Source organism: Triturus cristatus, chromosome 8 (assembly GCF_964204655.1).
Source record: "Triturus cristatus chromosome 8, aTriCri1.1, whole genome shotgun sequence".
NCBI classification, from domain to species: Eukaryota; Metazoa; Chordata; class Amphibia; order Caudata; family Salamandridae; genus Triturus; species Triturus cristatus.
This window is the reverse complement of record NC_140591.1, coordinates 658,746,234-658,759,210: the sequence shown is the minus strand read 5'-3', so window position 1 is coordinate 658,759,210 and position 12,977 is coordinate 658,746,234.

The window sequence follows — 12,977 nt, the reverse complement described above, 5'->3', positions numbered from 1 at the left end:
GTAGGTAACAGCTCCACCCCCGTTTAAGCCAGGATACCCCATCCTGCCAATTCCCAGACCCTCTATTGTGATGCTTTCTGGGATGATTACTCAAAGACTAACTGTCAATTACACCTAGAAATGTGGCCCAGGGACATGCTGCAGGCACCAAATTGTTAGGACAAGAAAATGCTAACTTTCTAAAAGTTACATTTTAGGATTTTGGCTTAAAATCTGATGTTACTATCAAGGAGGGTTTTAAATTGCAATTTCGCAGGCACCAAACAAGAGTTTCCTACTTGTTGTCAATCAAAATGAACTGCTTATTAAAAATAATGAGCTAACCCAATGTTATCTTATCTCTTATAGGTAGCAGCAGCGTGATACTGTGAGCGTGACATGCTTACTATTGTTTGAAAACAATTTTATTTATTTATTCAACTATTATCATACATGACGACAAATATGTAAGACAAACAGAGAGAAAAAAAATTCTCAAAGTTGAGCAATGGTCAGGTTTCTGATAGAATCAATATATCAGATATAGACGAGTGCAGCAAGACAGTAGGTATGCCTTTCCATATGAGGTATTTTGGTCAGTTAAGAAAGCAACCCTGTCCTTATTTAGTCCTCCGCAGTCTGCCCTTCAGTCAACTTCTCCTGCATTCCTCTCCATTCCATTAATTTCTCTGTCATCTATAGGCATCATTCGCATTGCAACTTTTCTGACAGGAGCCCTTCAGCAAGATCTCTGAACCTGTCTCCCATAGGAGAGACCATTAACTATGGAGCATCTAGGACATTGGGTCGAGGAAGTTGGGTAGATCTTGTTAAAGACCTTAGGCCTGAGGTAGATTCTTTACTAGAATTTATATTGGGTACACGGAAATCTGGCCTCAATTGTCACCTGTTTGTTGCATGTCAGTACTTATTCCCAGTCTGCATCTTATAGTTTTGTTCCTAAATCTTTTTCTCATTTGCCTTTCACCCCTAGTGTCTGCAGGTTCTGCAGCTCAGAGGCAAGGCAGCAATATTCAAGTCTAAGTGTACCAAGCCCCTTGTTCATATGATAGCTAGAGGATTGCCAACTTTATTATCAGACTGAACTTAGCCTATATCAGCGTTACAACCATGTGGTACGACTCCCTGAATATCACTCGCAGTAACAGGAACATTTTCCCTAAAACAGTTAGAAGCAGAAGGCAACAATCACCATATTTAATAGTGCCATCATCCCCAATGGAGACAACAGTACCTTACCCAAGAAATCAATTGTTCTGCCAATCCCCTCCTTGACACTCCCTGCATTAAGTCTAATAATAATATATTATTCCATGTGTATCACTTGGATACCTAAGTACTTTAAAGTACCATTAGAGTTGTAGAAAAGTCACCCAATTTGCTTTTAGGTAATTCCGCAAAATATCAGCAACATTACTAGGGGTGGGTGGAATTTGCGTAGTCGCGCTCCGCAAAGCTCCGGGAAATGTTAAATAATATCCGCGAGCACGCAGAAATTCTGCGAACACGCGGAATTGCTTGTTCGCGATGCTTTTTTCCTGTTGGCAAACGCTGTTTGCGTGCTCTGGGGGGAAATATCTTGCGAACAAGCATTTTGAGAACGCGAACAAGCAAATAATTACGCGAAGCTGCAGAACGCAGAATTGTGGGCAATTCCGCGTTCTCCGCGGAACGCGAAATTACCCAAATTCCGCAAATTCCGCGAGTGGAACTGAATTTACCGCCCAGGCCTAAACATTACACATAATTATGGGAAATGAGAAAGTGGCATTTGGCACTGTATTTTAGCTTGAAATGCATTTTTATGTCCCCTTTGGATGCCAGGGTGCCTTCCTTGCAAAAGAATAGTGTAAAAAAAAGCGCCATAGCACTGCAAACAACTGACGCTAGTGTACTAGTGCTCGCTTTGTTCCTGTGCTTTCACAGTAACTTTTTGCTATAAACATTATTTTTGCTCTACATTTTTACCATGAACTGTGTGTACGTACACAATGTGGCATGGTTTGCAAGCGAAATGCAAAATTACCACATTTACGTCAATTATGTTTGTGTAACACAAATTTCGCCCTGCCTAGTTGCCACGTCATTCCCACGGCAGGCAGGTCTTCCTTCCTGCACCCAGATAGTTCGCCTGAGTGAAAGAGTTTAATCCAATTTAGCTTGAGTCTAGATATATCTCAGAACTCCTCTGAGAGTCATAGAAGTTTTGACATTGAATAATCAGGATGCAATGCAACATGTACATTAATATACTGTCTGCAAAAATCAAGAAGACATGCTTTGTTTTATTCACCTTAATTCCCCAATCACTCATCTCCGAGCGGAGAATATTGCCAGTAATTCCACTGCCACTGTAAAAAGAAGTGGCAACAGTGGGTTTCCATGTCTGGTACCAAATCCCAAAGACCGAATATCCGAGATGGCACCACTGATTTTAACTCCAGCATGAATGACTGTATACCATACCGCATACCCCTCTGTACTTTAGGGACTAATTGACACTGAATCATACACTACGCTAGCCCAGTAGGGTGCAATTGCAAGACAATTTGGGTAGTATTCCTTATCGTTTACCTGATATTCATAATTCCATGTGCTGGTGGTTTCAAGTTTCAAGTTTATTTATTTGCATAGTTTGTTAAAACCATTGCAATACAAAATTACTTTATTTGAAATCAAAATATACATATAAAACTCCATACTTCATATATCTTGTATTTAAAATTCTTTCTAAAAACTGTGCTATAATTAAACAAGTGAGGGAACAAATTTCGTAGCCACATTGTTTTCGACTTTGCACAGGCGTAGACTGCGGACATTGCTTTTTAAAACCTACTTTTATCGTCGCTGGAGCTGTGGAAACTTTCTGGTGCAAAGGACTGCCCACGCAGTCCCAGCGAGGGCCAGGGTGCCTTGCATCGCTGTCATACTCCGCACCTGGTGCCTCTTCCCGGCCCCTCCTCCCGCCAACCTCCTCTACAAAACGCCTCGCGGCCCCCGCTTCGCGGGAGCCGCTCGCAGGCGTAGACTGCGGACATTGCTTTTTAAAACCCACTTTTAACGTCGCTGGAGCTGTGGAAACTTTCTGGTGCAAACAATTCTTGAAGGCTGCTTTTTACCACCGCTGGGACTGCGAGGGCCAGGGTGCTTTGCATCGCTGTCATACTCCGCACCTGGTGCCTCTTCCCGGCCCCTCCTCCCGCCAACCTCCTCTACAAAACACCTCGCGGCCCCCGCTTCGCGGGAGCCGCTCGCAGGCGTAGACTGCGGACATTGCTTTTTAAAACCCACTTTTAACGTCGTTGGAGCTGTGGAAACTTTCTGGTGCAAACAATTCTTGAAGGCTGCTTTTTACCACTGCTGGGACTGCGAGGGCCAGGGTGCCTTGCATCGCTGTCATACTCCGCACCATGTGCCTCTTCCCGGCCCCTCCTCCCGCCAACCTCCTCTACAAAACGCCGCGCGGCCCCCGCTTCGCGGGTGCCGCTCGCAGGCGTAGACTGCGGACATTGCTTTTTAAAACCCACTTTTAACGTCGCTGGAGCTGTGGAAACTTTCTGGTGCAAACAATTCTTGAAGGCTGCTTTTTACCACCGGTGGGACTGCGATGGCCGGGGTGCCTTGCATCGCTGTCATACTCCGCACCTGGTGCCTCTTCCCGGCCCCTCCTCCTCCCGCTATTTAACTCACGCCCCTGAACGCGTGAGCGGGACGCGTGCGGGGCGTAGACCGGGGCGAAGCCTGGGCAAAGGGTGGGCCGTCTGAGGCCGTCCGAGGACGATCGTGGACGGGACGGGCCACCCCTTTAACCCCCATCTCATGGTGAGAGTATCTTTTGTGCACTGCCTAAAGTATTCGCATGTTGTGGACATTTTCCTAGTGTACAGTTGGACTCCAATTGTAATCCGTCTCTGTAACTCCTCTGTAGTCCATAAACATGTCACTAGACGCTGATAAATCGCGTACTTTAACAATTAACACTTCTAAAGGCCCAGTGTCCGGAACAATTGATCAATTCTTCAAACGTGTAACTACAGTTTTGGAGAAGGAAATAGCGGACACTGAAAAGCGCTTATCTTTAGATCTGCTAACTGGCAAGCGTTCTTCATTGGGCACAATAAGTAAAGCTCTTTCTCCAGAGGTGATGAATGAGGGTGCAGGAACTTCTAAACCCCACTTTACCCCTGGAAAGAACAAAAAAGTGATTCAGGTTAATTCCCCAGGATTGGTTCCCCCTTCCGATAATATAAGTAGCCTAACTCTATCAGGGCTATCAGATTCACCGAACCTAGCCATCTCTCCCTTACTGATCGCGGAACCTGTGGCTAATAGACAATCAGTAAGAAAGAGACGAGGCGCCTCTACCAGGTCATCTTTGGCTAAAAAGAAGAAGGCTAGACTTCTAGCTCAAAACCCGAATCAACCAGGTCCTTTAGCGATAAATAACCCTCCCTCAAGCATTAATGCCCTAGGACTATCATCTAGTCAGGACATTATGGCCGACCTACTTACTAAAATAGAGACTATGGTCAAATCCCTCTTACTCCCTCTTCTTGAAAGGTCTAGACTAATAAGCCTACATCTAGACGATTTAAGTAAACAAATGAATAGGAACAATTTAGCCATATTTGAACTCTTAAATACCCAGACCAAAAGCAGTATTATTGAACAAGCCCCTTCCTCTTCTCCCGTATGCAATCCTCAACTAGTGACAATCCGATGAAACCGTGCACTGTTCAGGGGGAAAACTCTGCAGCAAAATTACCTAATAAAACGGCAGATTTAGGTAGAACCTACCACGTAACAAACGGCAAAGAATTAGATAGGGAGAAAAAGGCGGGCAATAGCTCCAAATCTGGTATTTTAGAAGAAACTGAAGAACTAAAAAGTAAAAATAAAAATAACTCTTCGGTAATATATAACATGAGGAAAAAGGATACAAAAGATCATGAGAATGGTGAATGGTTATCCCAGTCTCAACACATCCCAGCAAGTAGAAGAGTGGACTTACCCCCTGAATCAGCCCCATACACGATCATTATGACAGGGGTTCCTGAATTATCAGAGGGTGTAAGGGAAGATTTTTATGCGCTAAAAAACAAAACTATATATTGGTTGAATCATAACAGACCCCTCCCTGCACATATAAACGGAGAAATTCTCATGGTGAGACGCACATGCTGGGTAGGAACAAGACCAAAAGAAAAGAAGGGGGATGTGATAATTATAAATTTTAGGGACCACAGAGCGGTCAGATGCATAGGCGATTGGTATGAAGCTAGAGGGGAGGGCGCTATCTCTACACATTTCGTCAACTACTTCTATCCAAGAGAACTGACTTCCCATATCAAACCCCATGCCATAAAAGATCCTTCTTTGGATTGGAGGGAAGCAGATCATCATCTTTCCTACCAAGCTGCCCGTAACCACTCTTTTCATCCTCAGTTAAATGGAAGGTTTCTGAACAATAATCATCAGTCATTTCAGGCCTTAAATCCAGCACATTGGAATAATCACCCCCAGGCATATCAGAGGATTAATATACCTACCTCTAATCCCTATGCAGTTTTGTATGGTTTGGAAGACGTAGATTGACTTAATGTGAAACACGCTCAATTACGAAGATTCACCGTACCATATCAATATCCTTTCAATGACACTGATTATGCAACTGAAAATGTGGAAACTCAAATAATAGAAAATGTCAGCCCCCCTATAGTATTAAATTCTCCACAGCTTGGAGGCCTAGACACTACTTCAAAGAGGAATACCTGTAGTGAATCACCTAAACAGTTGGGGGTTGTAGGACTAAGAGCTTTGGAGAATTCCTCTGTGGCGGAAGCAATTCATACAAATACAAGCTTAGATCTAAGAAATGCTTCCACCACAGTTCAAATTATGTCATGGAATATCGCAGGTCTACGCGCCAAAGTAACGGACGGGACCCTAATGGATTTTGTTCAAGATTATCACGTAATCTGTCTACAAGAGACATGGTCCATCAATGAACAACATTTGATAGGCTATAAAACATATTTCTCAGCGGCAGTTGCAGGTCTTCACGGTAGGGCGAAGGGGGGCTTGACGGTATTCATAAAAAATACCATAACTGGGTTAAAAGTAACCCCCCTTAGACTTCACACTAATTACCAGATATTGAAACTCTCATTTATGAGGAAGGGGGTAATTCTCTTAGTAAATTCCTATGATAACCTTCCAGAAAGTGAGAGACCAAATCTACTCGGGGCTCTCCGTAACAAACTTTCCACCTTGATAAAAAAAATACAAGGGTCAGATGTCCCAAGCATCGTATGGGGTGGTGATTTTAATCATCACCCCTGCGGTGCGAAAAATAGTAATATTTGTGGGGTGGGGGAAGAAACAGATAATCATCTGACTCACTTTAGTCATACAAAGATAGGAGACCTCCTTAACGAAATGATGTCAGAATTAGGCCTAGTGATTCTAAATAAAATTAATATTTTATTGGGACAGTTACAGGCTACTTACTTGGGTAGGGGGTGGGAGACAACGATTGATTATATTCTGGTCACAGCTACACTGGAAAGTAAAGCTCAGAGCTTTAGACTGATAATCAATACTCTAAGCGACCATGCAGCCTTGGTTTTTAATCTGATTATCGATGAGGGGAAATTCAAACCATATTCGATGATGACTGTTCTCGCCCAGAATAATATCCACCTTACGAAATTAAATGGCTACGCCATAGGTTGGGGCAAGATAGAACCAGCAGCTAAAACCAATAAGGCGGTCCAAGCGGTATATCCCGCCATTGTGAAATGTCTATATAGTGACACTAATCAAGAAGAACTGTTGTATAACTTTAGTATAATTATGGAGAAAGTAAAAGATCTTTTAACATGTACCAATAAAGAGAAAAAGGGCGAGAAAAAAGGGTGGTTTAGCCATGAATGCACCTCAGCTCATAAACTTCTAAAAAAAGCTCTGACAAAACCCGTAAGAGATCAAGAGGAGATTCGCAGGCTAAGAAGGTCATACCGTCTAGCCTGCAAAAGTAGGAAGCAGGAATTAAAAAAAATCTCTATGGGATCAACTATATGAGAGCTCCCAGACTAGAAACGGTGAGCTGTTTTGGAAGGTAGTGAAGACTCCCTTCCTGACAGATAGCTGTGATCAGCCAACAGTTGAAGTAGCGATTGATGGTCCAACATGGGTAAACTACTTCTCTAAAGTTTTCGGTAAAACACAAGTAGTGGACTTGTCAGAGAAAAATAATGATAGTCCACAAGAAATTTTATTTCCGATTCCCTTAAACTTTGAATTAGACGAAGTTATAAACGCTGTTAAAGCGAGCAAATGTGGAAAAGCCCCCGGTCCAGATGGAGTACCAGTTGATTTTTTTAAATTTAAACTTGACCTGTGGGCCCCAATTTTAAAGGGAGTGTTCGATGCCGCAATGAACCATGGGTTAATTGAAACTTGGACACAATCAATTATGATCCCGGTTTTCAAGAAGGGAAACAGAGAGGAGGTGACCTGCTATCGGCCAATCTCACTATTGGACTCTCTTGGCAAAGTCTTGGGTAGAGTGATCTTACAGCGACTTCAGGAGTGGGCGGAAGATCATAACATGCTATCTGATATTCAGTTTGGCTTCCGGGAGGGCTTTGGAACAATAGAACAGGCATTGAACTTAAGCTCATTGATGGGAAAATATGTAACAGCAAAAGAAGGAAGATTGTACATGGTCTATGTCGATCTTTCTGCGGCATTTGACTGCGTTTCCCATTCAAAGCTCTGGTCAGTCCTTACTGATATGGGCATAGACCCAGCCCTGGTAAACGTTCTTCGTGCATTATATTCCAATGCTTCGTCTAGGGTCCGTTTCGGAACACAGGGTGAATTATCCGAGTCCTTTAGGGTGGAACGTGGCGTAAGGCAGGGTTGTGTCCTGGCCCCCTTTCTCTTCTCTCTCTATACTAATGGTCTCAAGGTAGAGATGTTGAGAGGGGCCCAGGACCTCCCTCGAATAAAAAACCGCCTCATTCCAGCGCTTCTTTATGCGGATGACGCAGTAATTCTAGCGCGTACTCCGCGAGAGCTGCAGAAATCCCTTGATAGGTACTCAAAGTTCATGGGCACCCTAGATCTTAAAATAAACATTAAAAAAACCTATGTGATGGTGGCAGGAAAAGATAGGAAAAGGGGAAAGTCCATCTTCTTAGACAAAGAGAGGCTGGAGTTGACTACTCAATACCCGTACCTTGGAGTCATGATTGACGAAAAACTTAATTGGAAAGCGGCCATCGAAGCTCGAAAACACCATCTTTTGCGAGCAATAATGGCCCTCATAAAATTTCCCCAGAAATTAGGAAAGAGGCCACCCGTAGAACTTCTTCGCATTTATGTAGCGAAGTGCCATTCCATCGCACTCTATGGGGCAGGCTTGTGGGGCCATAAAAACACGAATGTGCTGCAAGTTGCAGAGAATACTTTTGTGAGATTTCTCTTGATGACTCCCAAACGAGCATCTACTTTTTCCTGCCACGCTGAACTTGGCATGGCCCACATTGAAGACCTGGCCAAAATCCAACCTCTTCTATTGTGGCGCCACATCTGGATGTCATCAAAAAATGTACTTACAAAGGAGACTGTGGCAGACTGCATGTCGTTGGAGCATGCAGGGAAAATTGAGTGGCTGCTGTATGTAAAAAATGTCTTTATTGATTTGGGTCTGACCAAATACTATGTTAACCCTGAATCAATGTCTGAGATCTCAAAGAAAGAATTAAAAATAAGAGCTCTCTCTCATTTGGAAGAATTGCGGCTGACTAAGGAGATAAGCAAAACATCTGTTCAACACTCTCTGATAGTTGCGACTACTTTGAACATTGAACCATACTTGACCTATGTTGAGTCACAATTTGAGCGTTTTTTGCTGACGCGTTTTAGACTGAATGTCTTTCATAGGCTCATAGCTTTCCCCAAACGCAATTCCTGGAAAGAGGCCCAAGTGGCGTGCCCTTGTGACGAAATCTCAGTACAAACAACAATGCACACTGTTTTGTTTTGTAAGTTTTATGCCGATCACCGCAATTTATGGCTAACTCCATTGTTGAGAACTCTTGGCTTCAGAAGATGTTGCCCTGCTATGCTGCACCTGCAATTTCTGGACACTATATTGATCACAAAAAGTGTCGCTACATTTTTAAAGTGTATCTATAATCATAGAACAAATCTTGGTTGAAATAATCCCTGTTACTCTAAATAATTTTATATATCGAGTACACTGTGGGTGATATGTTCTTTGTATGTGCTTTTATGGTTATAAATGTTTTTATATAACCGAATAAAGATTTATATATATATATATATATCATTTATAGGTTAAAGTCCTTAATTCCAATCCGAGCTTTTCTTCATTGAATGTAACAGGATTCTATACGTGCAGATAAAGTGCTTTCGGCTTGAGTAAAGTACCTTAGTGCTAAACAGGGAGCATTCTCTTCAGGACTCTGTATTTAGAGTTGCAACTGTTTATAACCAACTGTAATCATTATTAGGTGTTGTACTGGCAGTTCCTTTTGACATAACCGCAGCCACTATACTGGCCAACAGCTCGCTTGTAGTTCATTATAAGCAAACAGTATTTAAATCCAGTCCTTAGTTCCTTTCCTTAGTTATGACACTGTTCAGTTAGAAGTACTTTAAACTTTAAAAAAGTGCTTTGGTGCCAGGAAGAGAAGGTATATGGAAAGGACCTCTTCTAGCCTCCTCGTTATCTTACATTTATTCCATATGCCTAGGTTGATTGGTAACTACGTTGCTGGCATTTTCTTTTCGCATAGCCTCAGGAACTTTACTAAGAAGCAATTCAATTGTGGGTCATTAGTGGCAAAACATGCCAGGACTGCTTGCCTCCTGGTGCGTACCCCTGGCTGATTAAGTTTACGTTTTAACATTTTTTTTCGTTCTTGCAAACGTTCTTTACAAGAACATAGTAAATGCAGCAGATCTTCTGGTGCTGAGCCGCATAAGCGACATGTAAGGTCCCCTTTCTCCTTTTACCAGGGTGGAAGATGCTGTATTCAGGTCTATACTTCAAGAAACTCATTTTTATATTTTTTGCATATCCCAGGTTAAAATAGTTTTGAGCAGCTGCCTTGTCCTCCAACCATGAAAGATGTTTGACTGTCTTCCAAACCAGTTTTTTTTAACGTGGTGGTAGTTGTAAGTGTTTCCCAAAGCTGATTCATCCCCATATTATGCAAGCTGCTTTTAAGATAATTCGCAGCAGGTGAAGCGTGTGTTGTTGTAGCTCCTTCCATTGTTGTTCATTTAGAGTTCCCTGAGGGGCTTTCCGCACTTTGTGCCAGGTGATGATGTCCCTTGTCTATAGAGATAGTTTCTGTATACCAAACTTGAGTCTGATTTACGTAGGCGAGGTACATTTGAGCAGCCCAAATATGACCCTGTATGTAGTTGTTACTGTAGTGTCAAGTATTTTAGCATCTCTTCCTATCTGCGCCTCACTGCCATAGGTAATTGTTGGCAGTAGCTTAGCACGAACCACCTGTACCAGGGGCCGCATCAATGGCCCGTTTAGTTTGGAGTTTAATGTTTTTAAAGAAGTTGCCAGGGCAAGGTCTTTATGACTGATGCTGTTTTTCTGTGGCAAAAATCGGCCATCTTTGTCTAGCTTCACACCAAAATATTTGTATTCCAAAGCATCCTCAATTTGGGTCTCCCCCAGAACCAAGCTGTTGATTTTTTCCTTTTTTTGCTGACTGTCATGGTTCTTGTTTTGTCCAGATTTTTCATTAGACCATTTACTTTAGCAGTATTTAAAAGGTGTTGTAAGCCTACCTTAGTTTGGCTGATCAGGACTGTGTCATCCGTATAAAGGAGACATGGCAATAAAATGTCTCCTAATTTTGGGGCATGTGAGTTACAAGTATTTAGTAGCGGGGCGAGGCCAGCTAAAAACAAGTTAAAAAGTGTTGGTGCTAAAACACATCCTTGTTTAAGCCCTTTTTCCGTTAGTATACGTCGGACAAGAATGACCCATCACCCAGCTTTATCTGAACCCATGTATAAGCGTGTAGATTTATCAGCAAGTTTAATAGGGGCTGTGGAAGCCCCCAACTGTGCAATTTGGACCATAGTCTGTTGCGATTGACATGATCGAAGCCTGCCTTATGATCAATAAAACATAGTAAAGGGGCATCCTTGCAGATTCAGCCTTATCCATAAGCATTGCCATAGTTAGTATATTTGTGATTGTCCCAACTGATTTTGCCAATCCAGTCCGGTTTAGTGGAATTGCGGATTTCTCTTTAGCCCTTGCCTGAAGCTCCTCTAGTAACATTCAAGCAAGGAATTTTGCCTCATTGTTCATTAGGGCCACTAGCCGATAGTTTTGTGGTGTTGACTTTTCACCTGACTTGTAAATCGGTGAGATAATTGATCCTCTCCAGTGAATGTTTCCAGTGCTTCTGCCCAAAACATTGTCTCTTGTTTATAAAGTACCAGTGGTATTCTATTTGGGCCGGCTGCCCCTTCTCTCCTTCCCCTACCTATTTGCCGTTTGATGGTACTAATTTGGCTCATTGACAGGTCCTCTGTTGGTAAATCTCCTTCCAATTTCCTAAGTACGGTATGGTTACTTGCTGCCCATGATGGATTTTGGCCTTCTATTGCATTCTGAGATTCTTGCCCCCTTACCCTGAGCTCAGTATCTTGATGGAAATGGGACCTAAGGTAATTTACCCATGCGTCCTCTGAAATGTTCGAAGAGATCCCATCGTGGTCAGGGCGAATTAATTGATTTATGGTGCTCCAGAAACTGGCGCTGTTATTTTGTTTAATGTCAGCGTGTACTTTTGCCCAAAGGTCGTCTCTATTTGCTTCCCTTTTTTGTTTTTTCAATGGTGTCTTTTGCTTTCGTAGTAATTGAAGTTGTGTTTTATCATTTGGCTTGTGACGAAGTTGTCTCAGTGAGCAATAGATGGAATTTTTGGTGAGCTCGATTTCTTTCTTGGCTGTTTGTGATATGGGTTTCACACCGCTAAATCTCTGCTGCTTTTGTGGTTTGATCTTGGTTGCATATACTGCCATTTTTGTAGTAAAGTTTTCCCATTTCCCAACTTCACCTTGTCAAAACCTCAACTCAAAGTGTTGTTTTGCAATTTTCAGCATCCTGCTGTCTGCGGCTGATCCAGCGGAAGGCCAAGGTTCAACATTTCACAAAACCTAATATTTCAATGGGGCCAATACACATATACCCAAGTGTTCATTCACACTCCCTGGCCAAAACCGCTGGGGTTCAAGTTTTATAATTCGCATAAGTTCTGATTAGTTAGTTCCCTGTGAACACAAAATAGTATGAAAATAAAACTCAATGCCTAACAAATCTTCACAAATCAACACTCTTTCCTCTGGTTGATGGACCATTAGTTGAGTTAGTTGATGGTGATATTAACAACTATTTACCTAATCCACAGAACTCAGTGAAATAACCACAGGCTCTGGGTAAGATTCAGAAGCTTTATCTAAGATTTCAGTCATAAATCAAACGCTCATTAATACTGATTCGCAGTGCAAACTCCATCGTTCTTTACATGGGAGAGAAAAACTTATTTAGCAAATACAATCAGTTACTCAGAATTCATTCAACAAATCAAATGCAAAGAGAGTGGATAGATGTAGAGACAAAAGGCACATATAAAATACTTTTTCAAAGAAATATGCAAATTCTGAGACAGAACAATAATTCCCTAATAGAACAACTGAAAACCACTCCTCTTTCCAAAGGACTGGTGGGGGTCTCCTGAATTAGGATCAGGAGACAAAGGACTATAGGACAGGATTAGGACAGGGCAGATACTTAATAGACTTCTCTATGAAACCCGACGCACTAGGGCACATCCCTCTCTTACATTCTCTCCCTCCTCGATGTTCTTCCAGACTTTTCGAATCTAATCAGGCTGTCATAT